We start from the raw sequence: 18429 nt of genomic DNA, 5'->3' as shown, positions 1-18429 counted from the left end.
TTAATATTTATTTTTTAGTTATAGGTGGACACAATGTCTTTATTTTATATTCATGTGGTGAATATAAAGCTAAGGATTCAGGTGCTGTGGCTCATGCCTGAAATCCCAGCTACTCAGGAGGCTGAGAGGCAGGGGCGAGGAGGATCTCAAGTTCAAAATCAGCCTCAGCAACTAAGCAAGACCCTAGCTCAGCATAAAAAATAAAATTTTAAAAAAGGACTGGAGATGTAGCTCAGTGGTAAAGTGTTCCTGAGTTCAATCCTCAGTACCAAAAATAAATAAATAAAATGAGCTGAGGAGCTGGAGGTGTTGCATAGTGGTTGAGTACTTACGCAGTTTGCATGAAGCTCAGGGTTTGGGCCCCCCAGCACCACAAACAAAAAACAGACACATATAAAACGAGCTAAAACTGGGAGAAGCTTTTGCTGTGAATTGAGCCTCTGGTCTATTCGGCATGATTTCCCTGTTGGAGATGATGCAACAGCCCACTGTTCCTCACCTAGAACCCATGTTCCCTGTGTTTTATTACCTAGGGCAGCCCTAACGTGGCACCACAAAATAGGTGGCTTCAAATAGCAAAAAAAATATTCTCTTGGTTCTGGAGGCCAGAAATCTGAAAGCAAAGTTTGGCCAGGGCCCCACTTCCAGAAAAGCTTTTTTTGGGGGGATCCTTACTTGGCTCTTCCAGCTTCTGGTAGCCCCAGGTGTTCCTGCTGGTAGCTGGGTCACTCCAATCTCTGCCTCTGTCTTCAGGAGACGTCTTCCCTCTGTGTCTTCCACTGGTCATATCAGGTTAGAGGACTTACCCAACTCCAGTATGAGCTCATCTTAACTAATAACATCTGCAGTGACGCTGTTTCCATATAAGGCCATATTCAGAGATACTACGGGTTAGAACCTCAACACTACCTTCTGGGGGACACAGCTGAACCCATAACACACCTACCTTATCTTCCAGCCTGATCCTGCATGTCCTCCTAGAGGTCCCTCTGCTCCACCTATGCTAATCACTCTCAAGAGACATCTGCTTTCTCGAAGATTTTCTTCCTGCGCCCCCTACCCCTCCGTCTTCCTTTCTCAACATTGATGGAAATGCTCTCCTCCTTCCCTTACCTGGCACTAATTATATGCTGGGCACTGTTTTAAACTCTTATAGGCAGTGTTCTCTTAGCCCTATTTGGTAGGGACCATCATGGTCCCCTTTGACAGATAGGGAAATAGAGGCACTGAAAGTTAACCTTGCTCAAGGTCCCACAAGGAGATGACCCTGGGATGTGTCCCTGGCTTGTTTCCTCCTTGCTCTGAATTGCTTGTTGCTGTCGAAGGGATCTCAGCTTTAGTGACTGTCCTCATTGGTGGCCTCACCCTCTGAGATTTCCAGGTTGTGAGTATCCCTTTTCCCCACTGTCTCAGTGATCACTAAGTGCCATCTGCCTTTGCACATGGCCGGCTTGGTCATGTCCTCCCAGTGTCCTTACTGTGTCCTCAGTTCTGGGGTGGTGGTGGGAGGATTTGGGTCCTTTATGTTCACTGTTTCCTCCTTTCCCACCAGAACAACTAACCCTAGAACTTTACGCCAAGCCTGATTTTCTGAATGGTGTCCTGTGGGTCTGGTGGATCAGTATCTCTTGAAGGGTGTATTAAAAATGCACAGCCCTGGGCTCCACCCCAGACCTCCTGAATCAAAATCTGTGGTGGAGAGACCCAGGGCCTGCCTCATTAATAAATTCCCAGGGGTAGCCCCATTCCCAATGTTGTACCTCTATTGTCCCAGCTGCAGGATTCTCCTGCTGGGGCAGGGGGATCACTGGGGTCCCAGAGTTGGAGGGTAGCCTGGGCCACATAATGAGACCCTGGCTTAAAAAAAAAAAAAAAAAAGGTAATTCTTACAAGTTTGAGAATTGCTATGAGAACTAGTATTGAATGCTTATAAAATGATCCATCTGGGGGCTGGGGTTGTGGCTCAGAGGTAGCACACTTGCCTGGCATGTGCGAAGCACTGGGTTCAAGTCTCAGCACCACATATAAATAAATAAACAAACAATAAAAAGGACTATCAACAACTAAAAAAAAATCTTGAAAAAAAGGATCCATCGATCGACCAATTGACTGTTGGATGAACTGCTGGAATGTAATTCAGAGGACAAACCAAAAGAAACCTTAACATTTCCTCCCAGTAGTCACAGCTCAATTTTTCTGTGAACATAAAACTGCTCTAAAAAAAATAAAATAAAATCTATTACAAAAGGAGGAGGAGGAGGAGGAGGAGAAGGAGGAGGAGGAGGAGAGGAAGGGATCATTGTCTGTAGAGTAACTAAAGAATGCTGTGGAATGTTGTAGGGCTTAACTACTAAGAACCTCCTCAGTGTGGAGGGCAGTGCCGTCCAGTTCAGTATCTGAGGAGAAGGGCAGGTCTCTGAGCAGGTCCCCACCTTTACAAGGCCTGCCGACTTTGCCTGAAGGAAGACACTCTGAGAGCCTGGGGTGACCAAAGACAGTTGCTCCACCCCGCAGAGGAGCCCAGCTGTCTCCATCAGCCTCATTCAGCCACCTGAAATCATTCACAGTTTTCCTGTCAGTTAGCCCGGCCCGCTGGGCCGCGGGAAGGGGCCCCTCTGGGCGGGGTGGAGCTGAGCTTCATTTACTGCGGGGCTTGGTGCCTTTCCTTGGGCCTCTGCTGAACAGGTGCAGGCAGACACAGCTGGGTGAAATGAGGACATTCTTCCTCTCCCTCCCTCCCTTCTCTCCCTCCAACTCCCTCCCCCAACCCAGCCACAACGAAGCCACATCCCATTTCCTCCCCCTCATTCAAAAGCTTCCCTCCCCCCTCTCTCCTCCACCCAGCAAAGGGCAGCGCCCCAGAGGAGGGGACAGCGTTAAGGGAAAGAGAAGAGTCCTGGGTTTCCACTGCCCCTCTCCCAGTTTGTTTCATTCAGACAATGGGGAGATGGGAGTGGTGTCCTAGGAATGGAGGGGAGGACAGATCAGGGACTTCCTAAATCCGTGGCTTTGCCTCCAGCCTCTGTGCACAAGGAGATCAATTATAAAGTTGGCTAACCTTTCCCTTCAGGGCTTATCTCCTAAGACAATGGGTATGGAGTTGGGTGTGGGGGGCGGGGAGGATGAGGGACTATGACTGGGATCTACATTCTAGAACAAAGGTTCTCCAAGTTGAGCCTGTATTGCATACCCTGGAGGGCCTGGGAAACCCAAATTGCCAGGTCCCACCCCTGGAGATTCTGACTCCACAGGACCGAGGTGGGGCCTGATGATTTGCATTTCTGTTTTGGTCCCCAAGTTGATGCTGTTCCTCTTGGTTTAGGGACCACACTAAGAGACCACTATTCTAGGGCTCCCCAGAAGGTTTTTGATACCTGGGCCTGGCCTAGGCACCATGGGGGCAAGAAGGGGTCACTCAAGGAAGTTGGGTTCCCAGGGGTGGCATTGCAGTTCTGTGACTTACCTACATCTGGAGGGGGCTTGGCTTAAGAAAGCACACCCCCCTGTCTGTCTGCCTTCCACCTCCATGGCCTGCCCCCTAAGCAATGCCACCTGCCCACTTGTATCTTATGCTCCTTTTCCTGCCATTGTAGGGGGAGAGTGCCCCCAGTGTTCTCTGAAATCAACCTTTCAACCACGTGCTATGGAATGTCAGGCAGCTAGTGAAAAGCATGAGGTTAATCTGTGTGGTGACTTGGGCGGGATCCACCATGATGAAATTGCTCAACTAGAGGGAGAAAATGTTCCTACCTTTGTAAAAAAAACAACTAACCATAAAGCTATAAATGAATGCCTATGAAAGTGTTTACATGCACACAGACAGAAAGCCTGGAAGGATCCTTTCCAGACCCCCAAGAGCAGCTAGCTCTGTTGGGAGAATTCCACGGAATGGGAGATTCAAGGGCTGGGGCTATATGTAGCTCAGTGGTGGAGCACTTGCCAAGCATATGTGAGCGCCCCTTGGTCCCCATCACCACAACAAACACAAAAAGAAGAGGTGGTTTTGCTGTTTATTTTTAATAAGACCATCTTCCTTGGTAATTAAAAACCAGTGGATTGCAAGTAGTCAAAACCAGTGCTGCTTAGGAACTATCAGGAGAGGAGGTAAGGCTGAGGGTTCTTTCTATCTCTTTGCAGCTACACAGACACACACATACCTCTGGGTGGTTTTAATTTGTCTCAAGGAGGATATTCATTTTTTTAATTAAAAAAAAAAAAAGATAGTTGTGCAGGCAGCAAATGAAACAGAACAGCCTCCGGTCTCTCTCTTCCCCCTTTCTGCGCCAGCCCCAGTTCCCCCGCCAGCTGCTGCCTCAGCCTTCATACTCTCCCAGCTGCTCGGCCATCTCATTTCTTCCTGTCACCGTCAGGTCCCTCCACGGAGTGGCCTTCACTTGCTGTCTCCATTTCTTCCTCAGTTACTCTTTTTATTTTAAAGAAACATTGAATGATTTTGTTTGCGGATCGCCAACATTTCCAAAAGGAAAAGCCCATAGACTTCCAAACAGCCTCCACGAGGCCTTGATCTTGTCCAGCCTTTTCTGCTTCCCTCTCAGCACACGCGCGTCCTTTCACAATTCTCATCGGCACAAATGCCATTTTGTGTCTTGAGAATTTTTACATTCCCTAATTTTGTAAGCCCCTCTATGTATGGACACAGCATCATTTCTTCTATGAATGGTACTATGGTTTTTTAGCCAGGCCCTGATTGTTAGGTCTTTGGGTGGTTTCCAGTTGTTTTTTTTTTTTTTTTTCCTATTTATTCATTCACCATTGAACTCCCTGCATTTGGGCTCCGCCTCCTGCCAGGCTGTAAACCCCACTTTCCTAAAGGTCACTGCCACTGGTCTTCCCTCCACTTCTAGCAGCCTCTTAGTCCTTCACTAAGCCCTCGTCCTGATTTTAATTGGACTTGGCCTTATTAAGCCACCCTCATGCTCTCCACCAGCCCATCTGTCAGATTCTGTGAAGTCCCACCTCCTTCCTTGTGTGTTTTTATTTCTTTAACTTTTTTCCCCCAAAATACATTTTTACATTTTCACTCTAAAGGAATAAAATAACCAATAAATGTATAATGGAGAAGGCAAAATATATTTTGTTTTAACCATTTAAGTCAAATTATGGACTATATGAGATATACAAAAGAATATAAATACACATAGCTTACATATACATGCATATGTGTATGGTGAAGCACTATAATAAAAATAAGCCTGGCCGGACGCAGTGGCACATGCCTGTAGTAATCCCAGCAGTTTGGGAGGCTGAGACAGGATCGCAAGTTCAAAGCCAGCCTCAGCAATAGTGAGATGCTAAACAACTCAGTGAGACTCTGTCTATAATAAAATAATAAAATACAAAATTGGGCTGGGGATGTAGCTCAGTGGTTGAGTGCCCCTGAGTTCAATCCCTGGCACCCTCCCACCCCCCAAAAATAAAATAAACCTGTATTGTGTCGCCCTGTTACTTAAGAAATACAACATTCCATGGGAGCCTCCTGTGTCCCCCTTTTTTCTGGGCCATCCCTCTAACAGAGCCCACTGAGATATTCTGAATTTTGTTCATTTTATCATTCTCCAAAATCATTTTTTTTTTTTGTACCAGGGATTGAACCCAAGGGTGCTTAATCTCTGAGCCCATCCCAAGTCCTTTTTAAATTTTTTTTAAATTTTGAAACAGGGTCTTGCTAAGTTGCTTGGAGACTTGCTTTGAACTTGCGATTCTCCTGCCTCAGCCTCCCAAATTGCCCGGATTATAGGCTTGCACCACTACATCTGGCTTCCAAAACGGTTTTTCCCCCCAGTATTAAGGATTGAAGTGCAGGACTTCATACATGTTAGGCAAATACTTTACCACAGCTGCAGCTACAGCCCTAATTTTTGTTTATTTATTATTTTGTTGTTGTTGTAGATGACACAATACCTTTATTTTGTTTATTTAGTTTTTTTTTTTTTATGTGGTGCTGGAATTAAATCCAGTGCTTCACATGAACTAAGCAAGTGCTCTACCAGCCTAATTTTTATTCTTATTGGTTTCTGCTTTTCACTGTCTCAGGATTTATTCTGATCGTTTGGTTTGGTTTATTTTTGTTTTTAATGAGATAGATCTTGCTATGTTGCCCAGGTTTGTCTCAAATTCTGGACTCAAAGTGATCCTCTTACCTCAGCCTCCTGAGTAGCTGGGACTACAGGTGTGTACCACTACACCTGGCTATGCTGTTCTTTTTCAGCTTCCAAAGTTATGTGCTTGATTTGTCAATTTTGAACTTTTTCTTTTCTATAGCACTGAATGCTATATAGTCACTATGAGTATTGTTTAGCTGCATTATTTTTTTTCCTTATTTAACCTATATATCACAAAATGCACAGATCTTAAACCTACAGTTCTATGAGTTTCAACAGATTTAAATACTGATGCTACCATCATCAAAATCAAAATATAGGACATTTCCATCATCTTGGAAATCTCCATGGGGCCCATTTTGGACCAGTCTCGCTGTTAGAATTCTCCTTGTGTAGCCTTCATCTAAGCCCAGCCATGCCGAGGATTTTTTGCATCCAGTTTCGTTCATTCTTTCACTCAGTGTACGTGGTATGCTGTAGCAATTTGTTCCCTTCTGTTGCCAAGTTGCATTCCACTGTATGGATGTATATGCACTGTTGTTTATCCATTCTCTTGGTGATGGACATTTGGATTGTTTCCAGTTTGGGGCTTGCTAGCACCTCTGAACATCCTTGTACAAATCTTTTGTAGGCATAAGTTTTCATTTCTGTCGAGTAGTTTCTTCAAATTGGAATAGCTGGGCCTTAGTATAGACATCTATCTCATAAGCTTTTACTTTGCTTTGTTTTTGAGACAGGGTCTTGCTGTGTTGCCCAGACTGGATTTGAACTCTTGGGTTAAAGCCATCTTCCTATCTCAGCTTCCCAAATAGCTGGGACTACAGGCATGTGTACCATCTTATAAGTTTTTGGTTTTTTAATATTTATTTTTTAGTTGTAGTTGGACACAATACCTTTATTTTATTTATTAATTTTTATGTGGTGCTGAGGATCAAACCCAGAACCTCGCACATGCTAGGCGAGTGCTCTACTGCTAAGCCACAACCCCAGCCCACCATTTTATAAGTTTTAATACATGGTTCTTTCATTATTATTTAGTTCTGGTTCTTGTTTTTTTTTTTTTTTTTTTTTTTAGGTTTTCTTTTTTAGCTGTAGTTGGACACAATACCTTTATTTTATTTATTTATTTTTATGTGGTGCAGAGGATCAAACCCAGTGCCTCGCCGGACATGCTAGGAGAGTGTTCTACCACTGAACCACAACCCCAGCCCCTAGTTCTAGCTCTTAAAAAGTTTCCATTAAGATTTTTTTTTTGACCCATGAGTTATTAGAAAGAATGTTTCAAAATTTCCACAAGTTCCAGGTGTGGTTGTACTCACCTTTAACCTCAGGGATTGGGGAGGCTGAGGCAGGAAGATAGTAAGTTTGAGACCAGCCTTAGCAATTTAGTGAGGCCCTAGGCAACTTAGAGAAACCCTGTCTCAAATAAAATATAAAAAAGATTGGGGATGTAACTCAGTGTTAAGGCACCCCTGGGTTCAATCCCCCGTTCCAAAAATAAAATAAAATTTCTGCATGTGTGGGACTTATGCTTTCTAACTTAATTACATTTTGGACAGCCAATAGTGTTTTTAACTTTTTTCCCCCCTTCATGTTGAGGGGTTGAACTCAGACTCTGTGCATGCTAAACATGTGTTCTACTACTGAGCTACATCCCCAGCCAATATGTGATTTTTTTTTTTTGTACCAGGAATTAAACCCAGGGGCACTCAACCACTTCCCCAACCTTTTTTGTATTTTATTTAAAGACTGGGTCTCAATGAATTGGTTAGGGCCTCGCTAAATTGCTGAAGCTGGCTTTGAACTCATGATCCTCCTGCCTCAGCCTTCCAAGCTGCTGGGATTACAGGCATTACAGGCATGTGCCACCATGCTCAGTTCCAATATATATATATTTAGTTGTTGATGGACTTTTATTTTATTTATTTGTATGTGGTGCTGAGAGTCAAACCCAGTGCCTCAGGCATGCTAAGCAAGCACTCTACTACAACCCCAGCCCCATAATATGTGATTTAAACAAACAAACAAAAAAAGCCTCTAGAGGCTTTCCAGGGGTTCTGCTTCCTCTTGTGGAACCTGAAAAAAACAAGCAACAGGGCTGAGCAGAGGCCCCAATGCAAATGTAGCTGGGAAGGAAGACCTCTTTGAACTTTTGTAATACTTGGGAGCCAGTGGGTCATGGTGGTTGAACAGAACAAATCCTTATGGATTCACATTCTAGCTTGGCCACTTCTAGCTGTGGGACCTTGGGCAAGTGACTTAATTTTTTTGTGCCAGTTTCCTCATCTGGCACAAAAGAATAACATAAGGATAATAATACCTGCTTCCTCTGGGTTTTAGGTTAAACACGTTAATACAATAAAAAAAGCATAGACCAGCAATTGGCAAAATGCAAATGCTGTAAAATTGTGGATATTGTCATCATCAGGGACAGGAAAGAAAAGTTTGCCTAAAATGACAGACAAGAAGGTTCCCTTAGTGACTGTGTCTAATCACCGCATCCCAGTGAGGCTGTTCTGGGTGGTGGTTGGGCAGATGCAGCTGGAGTCTTATATCATTTCTGGGTTTGAGCTCACACTTTAAGTTATTTGGCAATGTAGCTTATTTTAATGACCATCTAAATGTCAATGTCCCAGATCACTTTCTAATCCCTTGCCTGTTTTGCTCCCTTTCTGCCTTTTCTGTCCCAGAGCACTTGGGTGACACCCTTCTTTTCCCCTCCTTAATTCTCCTAGAATGTGTATCCCAGGGTCAGATTCTGCGTGTCTGTTAAAGTGCCAGCTATCTGATCTGATAAACTTATTCTGACAGTGCAAAGGTTGCTGCTTCATACTAAGGTGCTTTATGGCAGGGTCTCTTCCAGAGCAAATGCCCCACCCTTCAATTCCTATTCTGTGGGAGGAGGAGGTGGAGTTGCCTTCTAGCTAGGACATCAGGAGGGAGAGTTAGGCCACCAATCTCCCCTCAGAGAAGAAGGAGCTTTTCTAAGCATCTATCATGTGGGAGGGAACTGAGGGAGACACTGGCAGGGATGTGACAAGGACATGTGATCAGAAAATATATCTGCACAGAGCTAGGTGCTGAAGATGGTGGGGCAGGGTATCAAAAGGGGTAGGACTTGTCCTTGCCTTCTAGGAGTGAGGGAAATGTTAAGTACACAGTTAATAAGCATAGATGGTAAACTATGATGTGAGCTGAAAGATACAAGTCAGACTGCAGACTGCAGATAAAGATGATTGATCCATTCAACACAGAGATTTCGGAAGGTTCTGCAGGGAGGCTGATGGTGGCCTTAGAACCAACGCCTGAGAAGGATTTTTACAAAGTACAGAAGTCCTCCCTTTTTTACTGGGGATATGTTGCAAGTCCCCTGTGGATGCCAGCAATCCCAAGTAGAACCAAATCTTATACGTACTTTGCTTTTTCCTATGTGAATGTGCTCGAACATAATGCCTTTTCCACCTTAACTGAGCACTTGTCGTGCGTTGTTGTAGTTTGAGTCTTGGCAGCAAAACTAGTGCAGATTTCTTTCTTTGCAATTTCACAGATTGAAGAATGCTTCTCACATAGATATTATAATCAACGCTAGCACACAATTTTTTTGCTTATTAAGTTGAGAACTTGTGCCTTTTCACTTAAAGGAAGCACTTTACAGCTTCTCTTTGGCTTATCTGAGTTGCCAGCATCATTATTCTTACACTTTAGGGACATTCTTAAGTAAAGTAAGGGGTACTTAAACACAAGCACTGTTGTGATCATATGGCAGTCAAGGGATAACCAAGATGGCCATTAAGTGACTTCTGGGCAGGTAGTATATACAGCATAGATACTCTGGATGAAGAAATGATTATTCACACCCAGGCAAGATGGAGCAGATGGCATGAGATTTCATCACCAACTGCTTAGAATGGTCCATAATTTAAAGGTTATGAATTATTTCTGGAATTTTTCATTTAATATTTTTAGTCCACAGTTGACTGAGGGTAACTGAAACCATAGAAAGTGAAACTGCAAGTAAGAGGGCACTACTGTGTGTTATACATCATAGATATGTCAATTAGCATGATCGTGGTAATCATTCCTACACACACACACACACACACACACACACGTCTCAAAATGTCACATCATATGCCATTAATATATACAATACTTTTGGGGCTGCAGTTGTGGCCAGTTGTAGAGTACCTGCCTAGCATGTGTGAAGCATTGGGTTCATTCCTGTGCACCACATAAAAACACTAAATAAAGGTATTGTGTCCATCTGCAACTAAAATATATATATATATTAAAAATATATATATATACAAGTTAGGCGCAGTGGCACATGCATGTAATCCCAGTGGCTTGGGAGGCTGAGGCAGGGGGAGGCTGAGGAGGAAGATCATGAGTTCAAAGCTAGCCTCAGCAATGGTGAGGTGCTAAGCAACTCAGTGAGACCCTGTCTCTAAATAAAATACAAAATAGGACTGGAATGTGGCTCAGTGGCTGAGTGTCCCTGAATTCAATCCCCAGTTTAAACATACACACACACACACACACACACACACACACACACACACACATCTGTAGGGGGGAACATCATCAATCATATCTAAGGTGATCTAGGTTTTTTTCCCCAATGTTATTTTCCTTTTCTTTTCAGGGGGTTTCTGGGGATTGAACCCAGGGGTGCTTAACTACTGAGCCACATCACCAGTCCTTTTTATTTTATTTTTTTTTATTTTGAGACAGGGTCTCACTAAGTTGCTTAGGGCCTCGCCAAGTTGCTAAGGCTGACCTTGAACTTGTGATCCTCCTACTTCTGCCTACCAAGCTGCTTGGATTTTAGGCATGCACCACCATGCCTGGCTCCTATGATACCTTCTATACATTTTGTAGTTTTGCACTTTACATCTAGGTCTGTGGTTGGTTTTGGATGAATTTTTGTGAAATGTTCATTTTCTTGCCTGTGGACATCCAGTTCTTACAGCACCATTTGTTGAAAAGACTGCCTCTGCGGGCTGGGGATGTGGCTCCAGCGGTAGCGCGCTCGCCTGGCATGCTTGCGGCCCGGGTTCGATCCTCAGCACCACATACCAACAAAGATGTTGTGTCTGCCGAGAACTAAGAAATAAATATTAAAAAAAAAAATTCTCTCTCTCTCTCCTCTCTCCTCTCTCACTCTCTCTTTAAAAAAAAAAAAAAAAAAAAAAAAAAAAAAGACTGCCTCTGCTTCATTGTATTGCCTGCACTCTTTTGTCAAAGAGCAGTTGCCTGTATTTATTTGGGTCTATATCTGGACACTGTTCAGTTTCATTGATCTATTTGTCTATTCTTTTATCAATGCCATACTGTATTTTTTTTCCTTTTTTAGTACGAAGGGGTGCTCTACCACTGAGTCACATCCCCAGGACTTTTTAATTTTTTTTTTGAGATAGGGTCTCACTAAGTTGCTCAGGACTTCACTAAGTTGCTGAGGCTGGCCTTGTACTTGAGATCCTCCTGCATCAGCCTCCAGAGTCACTGGGATTACAGGCATGGGCCACAATGCCTGAATTGCCATACTATCTTGATTATTATAGCTTTATGTTAAGTCTTGTTGTCTAATAGTATCAGTCCTCTAACTTTGTTCTTCTCTTCCAATATTATTTTTGCTATTCTGGATCTTTTATCTCACCGTATAACTTTGGAATCAGTTTGTCAATATCTGCAAAGTTAGTTGCTGAGATTTTGATTGGGATTGTTTGAATCTCTAGATCAAGCTGGGGAGAACTGACTTCTTAACAATATTGAGTCTTCCTATCCCCATGAACATGGATGGAATCCTTCTCCATTTATTTAATTTTTCCCTGATAATTTTCACCAGAGTTCTTTTTTTTTTTTTTTAAAGAGAGAGTGAGAGAGGGGGAGAGAGAGAGAGAGAGAATTTTTAATATTTATTTTTTAGTTCTCGGCGGACACAACATCTTTGTTGGTATGTGGTGCTGAGGATCGAACCCGGGCCGCACGCATGCCAGGCGAGCGTGCTACCGCTTGAGCCACATCCCCAGCCCCTCACCAGAGTTCTTGTTTGTGTGTGTGTGGTGTGTGTGTGTGTGTGTGTGTGTGTGTTATTTGTTTCTTTTCTTTTCTTTTCTTTTGCTTACAGTGCTGGGGATCAAAACCAGACTCTAACATATGCTAGGCTGAGTCACACTGCCAACCCCAATCCCTTTCACTGAGTTTTGTAGTTTTTTTTTTTTCATATAAGTTTAGCACATATGTTGTTAGATGTGTACCTAAGTGTTGTGGTTTTTTGGTGCTAATGTAAGTGGATTGTTTCTGGTTTTGTTTCTTTTTATTCTTGGTACTGAGGGTTGAACCCATAGGGCTTACCGCTGAGCTACATCACAGTCCTATTTTTATTTTGAATCAGGGTCTTGCTAAGTTGCTTAGGGCCTTGCTAGGTCACTGAGACTGGCTTTGAACTTGCAATTTTCCTGCCTCAGCCTCCCAAGTAGCTTGGGATTACAGTCATGTGCCACCACCACCAGCTACATTAATTGACTTTTAAATGTTCAACCAGTCTTGCATACCTGGAATAAGTACTATGTGGTTATGATACATAATTTGTTTTATGCTTTGTAAAATTTGCTTTGCTTGTATTTATTGAGCTGTTCTTTTTCTTTTTTTTGCATTACTGGAGATTAAATTCAGGGCCTCATGCACGCTGGGCAAGCTCTCTACCTCTGAGCTACATCCCCAGACCTTTTTATTTTGAAACAGGGTCTGGCCAAGTTGTCTAGGATGGCCTCAAATTTGGGATCCTCCTACCTTAACTTCCCAGATAGCTGGGATTACACGTGTGTACCACTGTGCCCACCTTGTTGAGGATTTTTTCATCTGTGTTCATGGGAGATATTGTTGTGTAGTTTGCTTGTAATACTGTTGTCTGGTGTTGCTGTTAGAATAAGGCTGGTCTCACAAAATGATTTAGGAACTATTCCCTCTGCTGATATCTTCTGAAAGAGATTGTAGAAAATTGGTATTGTTTCTTACTTAAACCATTGGTAGAATTCACCAGTGAACTCCTTAGATTTGGTAATTCCTATCTTTTTTTCTTTTTGTACTGGGGACTGAACACTTAACTAACCACTGAGCCGCATCCACAGCCTTTTTTATTTTTCATGAGACAGGGTCTTGCTAAATTGCTTAGGGTATCGCTAAATTGCTGAGACTGGCTTGGAACTTTCAATCCTCCTGCCTCAGTCTCCTGGGCTTCTAGGATTACAAGGCATGCACCATTGAGCCTGGCTGTGATTTCTATTTTTAAGTTTTTAAATTGTTGTTTCTTTTTTAGGATAGATATAGGGCTCCTAGTCAAAGATTTGGTTGTATGTGTGAGAGAGAAAGAGAGAAAGCAAGATTCTCAGAGTAGAACATACTCATTGTTGAATAAATAAACAGTACAGAAATATACCAAGAAGTTCCCAAAACCCCCTTTTTCCAGACAAATTCTACAGAAGTGACTGCAGTTAATGTTTTGCTCTGGATTTTTCCAAACATTTTCTACACCTGGTTTGAATATATGTATAGGCCTTGATAAATAGCTTTCCAAAAGACCTGTAACGAACTATGATCATTTCTAATAGGAATGAGATAAAAAAATTTTGTATTTTTTTTTCCAAGTGTAGAAATATAACATCATTGTAGAAAACAAATAACCTTTTAAGGAAAAAATGTCAATCACCCATAATCCCGCTATATAAGAAGACCAACAGCAATATTTTATAGTATTTCTCTCTGGGTGGAAAAACAAGCACACAAATCACAAGTGTCATGTAACAAGCACAAAAGAACACACCAGCATTCCTCCCGCCTCTGTACATGGACATCCTTCGTAGTAGGAATCATCTCTACATAAGTGCTTTGGGATTGATGCTTTAATCATCTTAGCTATTTTTCTCTGCTCAGTTTGCTCAATTTGTTTCTTCTAATTTTCTTTTTTCTTATTTAATCCAATAGTGAACATTTCTCCATATCTTTAAAAGTTAAATATAATCTTGGGGGTGATTATCCAAGCATAGGTAAATTAGTTGTATATTTCTCTGGCTTCCTAAGAGATTCCTAGGATATGGGGGGGGGGGTTGGTGGGGGGATGTTTACTAGAGATTGAATTCAGGGATGCTTTATCACTGAGCCACATTCATAGCCCTATTTATTTATTTATTTATTTTTTTGAGACAGAGTCTCACTAAACTGCTGAGGCTGGCCTTAACTTGCAATCTTCCTGCCTTAGGGAAATTAATCCCGAGCCACTGGGATTACAGTGTATGCCATCGTACCCAGCATTAATATAATATTTTATATCTTTTTTACTATACTTTGGTATATATTTTACATTTACACAAACACATCTCACTTCAGAATAACCATATTTCAAATGTGCAGTAGACATTTTGGCTGGTGGCCACCATATTAGCCACTACTACTCTAGAGAAAGAACTTCCCAGGTAGGTGAAATAGCAGGTACATAGGTATCAAGACATGAACAGATTCTTGAGTCGAGATACCATTAGGAAGCAGTATGGGTGGAGGGAAATGGAGGAGGGTGGGGAAAATGGGGCCTACCAGATGGCCAGGGCTGGCATTTTGTATTTTATTCTAAAAGTAGTACAAAGCCTTTGGAAGGACTGGGAGGTGTAGCTCAGTGCTAGAGCACTTGCCTAGCATGTGCAAGACCCTGGGTTTGATCTCTGGTACCTCAAAAAAAAAAAAAAAAGGAAAGGGAAAGAAAGCCAGTAAACACTTTTTTAAGGTGATAAATGATTTGCTGTAACATGCCTTTAAAAAGGGCTCTTTGCTGTATTGGAATCAGCCTTCATGAAGGCCGGAGTGAAGCAGGGAGGTCTGGGTGTAGGTTATTAGGTTAGCACAGGTGAGATTTAAGATTGCTTGGATTTAAGAGATCATAGTGCATGATTGGTATTTTTGTGATTGATAATTCATGAAACATCATTATTGGTATTTCAAGGTGAACCCAGGAGTTGCAGAGTTGTAGAATGTGTGAAAGAGAGGAGTAAAAGATGACACTAAGATTTTTGCCCTGAACAAAATGATTTTTGCAAACAAATGATGGTGGAGTTTGGATTTGGGGTAGGGACTAGAAATAGGTTTGGGAGTGAAATCAAAGTTCCATTGAAGCAGAGACCACTGATACTTGGATGTGTTCTCTAAAATTGAGAGCAAGTAGGACAGGAAAAGCCCAGGGAGGGTGAAGAAATTTGTAGGAAGTGTCCAGGCAATGGAGATGCAAGGTAAGAATGTGTGTTGGGGCCGAGGCCTATATATAGAAAAGGAGAAGGAAATGTGTGAGCTGGGCACAGTGGAGGACACCTGGAATCCTACTGACTTGGGAGACTGAGGCAGGAAGAGTACAAGATCAAAGCCAGCCTCAGCAATGTAGTGAGGCCCTAAGCAACTTAGCAAGACCCTGTCTCAAAATAAAAAAATAAATAGGACTTGGGAGGTGGCTCAGTGGTTAAGCACCCCTGGGTTCAATCCCTAGTTCCTAGTACCAAAACCAAAAACAAAATCCCCCAAAGTAAAAATACTGCAAAAGTAGATTATGAGGTACCTTGAATGCCAAACTCAAGAATTTGAATTTATTCGATAGAAATGGGGGAAAGCTAGTGGAAATTTCTTTTTTTTTTTTTTAAAGGAAATCTTTTATTTGTTTGTTTTATGTGGTGTTGAGGATCGAACCCAGAGCCTCATATGTGCAAGGCAAGCACTCTGCCACTGAGCTACAACCCCAGCCCAGCTAGTGGAAATTTCTGAGCAATAACTAATATGCTCAGAATTAACTTTTTTTTTTTTTAAAGAGAGAGTGAGAGAGAGAGAGAGGGGGACAGAGAGAGAGAGAGAGAATTTTAACATTTATTTATTTTTTCTTAGTTCTCGGCGGACACAACATCTTTGTTTGTATGTGGTGCTGAGGATCGAACCCGGGCCGCACGCATGCCAGGCGAGTGCACTACCGCTTGAGCCACATCCCCAGCCCCAACTCAGAATTAACTTTACAGTGAAAACTGTATGTTTAATAGCATAAAAATGCCCATAAAATAATTTTCACTAAAATTGTAAACACAGTATCATTAGAGCCAAATTTTTCTTCAAAAACAAAATTTTTTTTCATGGAACTAGGGTTGTGCCTTAGTGGCAGAGCACTTGCCTAGCACGTGTGAGGCACTGGATTTGACCCTCAGCACCACATATAAATAAATAAATAAATAAATAAATAAATAAATAAATAAAATAAAATAAAGTTCCTCAACAACTAATATATATATATCCTCATTTTTTAAAAAAAAGTTTCGTGTATTACAAAAAAGAAAAGACTGAAGTTGAGCATAGTGACATGGGCCTGTAATCCTAGTACTTGGGAAACTGAGGCAGGAGGATCACTTGAGTCCAGGAGTTTGAGAGTAGCCTGGGCAACACAGTGATACTCTGTCTCAAAACAACAGTAGCCACAATGACAAAATACTGAACAAAACATTATCAAAATGTTCATTATAGAGATGGCTTTTGTGGTTGGTAAGACTATGGGTGGGTTGCATTTTTTTTCTTTCTACTTTTGTATATTTTCTGTTATTCTTTCATTGAAGATAATTGCTTTATAATAAGAATAAATTTAAACTAATAATGTCTCAGGGTTGGAGGAGGGAGTAGATTGGTTAGGGGGCATGGAGGTAGTGGAGAAGAAAATATGGTATAGTTGATTATGAAGGACTAATAGTAGGTTATGATGCGTTAGGTCATTGCAGTAGTTCATAGAAAGGGAAGGAGCTAAAGGATGAACTTGGACTGGGGATTTAATCCAAATTTAGCTGCTTAATTTGGCAACTTACTCTCTGGGCTTTTTTTTTTTTTTTAATTATATATCTGTAAACAGGGCAGGGGGTGTAGCTCAGTGATAGAGCACCTGTCTAGCATAGCCAGACCCTGGGTTCCAATCTCACAAAAATTAAACAACAAAAAAGGAAAAAAAATATCTATAAATAGCAATGATGATTGCACCTACCCCATAAGATTGTAGGAAAAAAAATATCTATAAACAGCAATGATGATTGCACCTACCCCATAAGATTGTTATAGAATAAGTGAGTGAATACCTGATAACCACTTAGAACAGTGCTCAGCTCATAGTAGGTACTTAATATATTAGGTGCTATTCTTTTTTTTTTTTTTTTTTTTTTTTTTTTTAGTACGGGGAATTGAATCCAGGGCACTTAACCACTGGGTCACATTGCCAGCCCTTTCTCATATTTTATTCAGAGACAGGGTCTCACTGAGTTGCTAAGCAACTCACTAAGTTGCTGAGGCTGGCTTTGAACTTGCCATCCTCCTGCCTCAGCCTCCCAAGTCCTTGGAATTGCAAGCATGTGCCACCATACAAGCTGTTAGCTGCTGTTCTTGTTACTCCCAGTGACCTGGCCACAGTGGAGCTGGTGCTGAAGGAGGGTCATCCTCCTGGAATGGTTTAGGTGAGGACCCTCATGGGGTCTGTGCCTATTGCCTAGGAACTTCCAGGAATAGAAGACGTCTCCCAAACTGGCAAGGATACATGGGTTGCCATCCTACCAGTTTCCCGGCTTGGGTTGTTCCTGGTGAAGAACAGAAACTAGAAGTGGAAGGCTGGGGTCAGTGAAATAAGCAGCCATTTGGTTCACTAAGCTCTTTTTTTTTTTAAGAGAGAGAGAGAATATTTAATTTATTTTTTTTTTAATTTGCTGCGGACACAACGTCTCTGTCTGTATGTGGTGCTGAGGATCGAACCCGGGCCGCACGCATGCCAGGCGAGCGCGCTACCGCCTGAGCCACATCCCCAGCCCCTCATTAAGCTCTTAACCTCACTTTTTCATACAAAGAGGGTTTATGCTGTAGGCAAGGAGTGACGTCCTCTGAGAGGACTTGTCTCCCTGAGTGGGAGTTAAAGGAAGAGAGAGTAGACTCAACATTTAAAACAACAATGGCAACAACTTCTGGTAATTGTTCAGCCACATTAGAAGACAATATAGAAACAACTATTAAAAGTAAAAATATCCAAAGATTCTCATTGAAAGTAAAAAATGTGAGCTGGGCGTGGTGGTGCTCGCCTGTAATGCCAGTGACTCAGGAAGCTGAGGCAGGAGGATTACAAGTTCAAGGCCAATAAGGGCAACTTGTTGAGACTCTGTCTCAAAAGATAACAAGGGCTGAGGATGTCGCTTTAGCGGTAAAGCACCCCTGGATTCAATCCCCAGTAACTAAGTAAACATGTAGACTGGAGGTATAGCTTAAT

At 42.2% G+C, this 18429-nt stretch overlaps 2 protein-coding genes across 2 annotated transcripts in view; both read left to right on the top strand.

Annotated features, from left to right (window-relative positions):
- The window catches only part of MED20 (mediator complex subunit 20), a 115245-nt gene that overhangs the window by 30780 nt on the left and 66036 nt on the right, over window positions 1-18429 (top strand). The gene's annotated exons all lie outside the window — the stretch shown is intronic.
- Window positions 1-18429, top strand: part of CCND3 (cyclin D3) — an 88513-nt gene that overhangs the window by 30784 nt on the left and 39300 nt on the right. The gene's annotated exons all lie outside the window — the stretch shown is intronic.

Source organism: Spermophilus citellus (genome assembly GCF_964194105.1).
Source record: "Spermophilus citellus genome assembly, chromosome: 5".
Taxonomy (NCBI): Eukaryota; Metazoa; Chordata; class Mammalia; order Rodentia; family Sciuridae; genus Spermophilus; species Spermophilus citellus.
The sequence above is the reverse complement of the archived record's forward strand: the minus strand, read 5'-3'. Positions and strand labels throughout refer to the sequence as shown.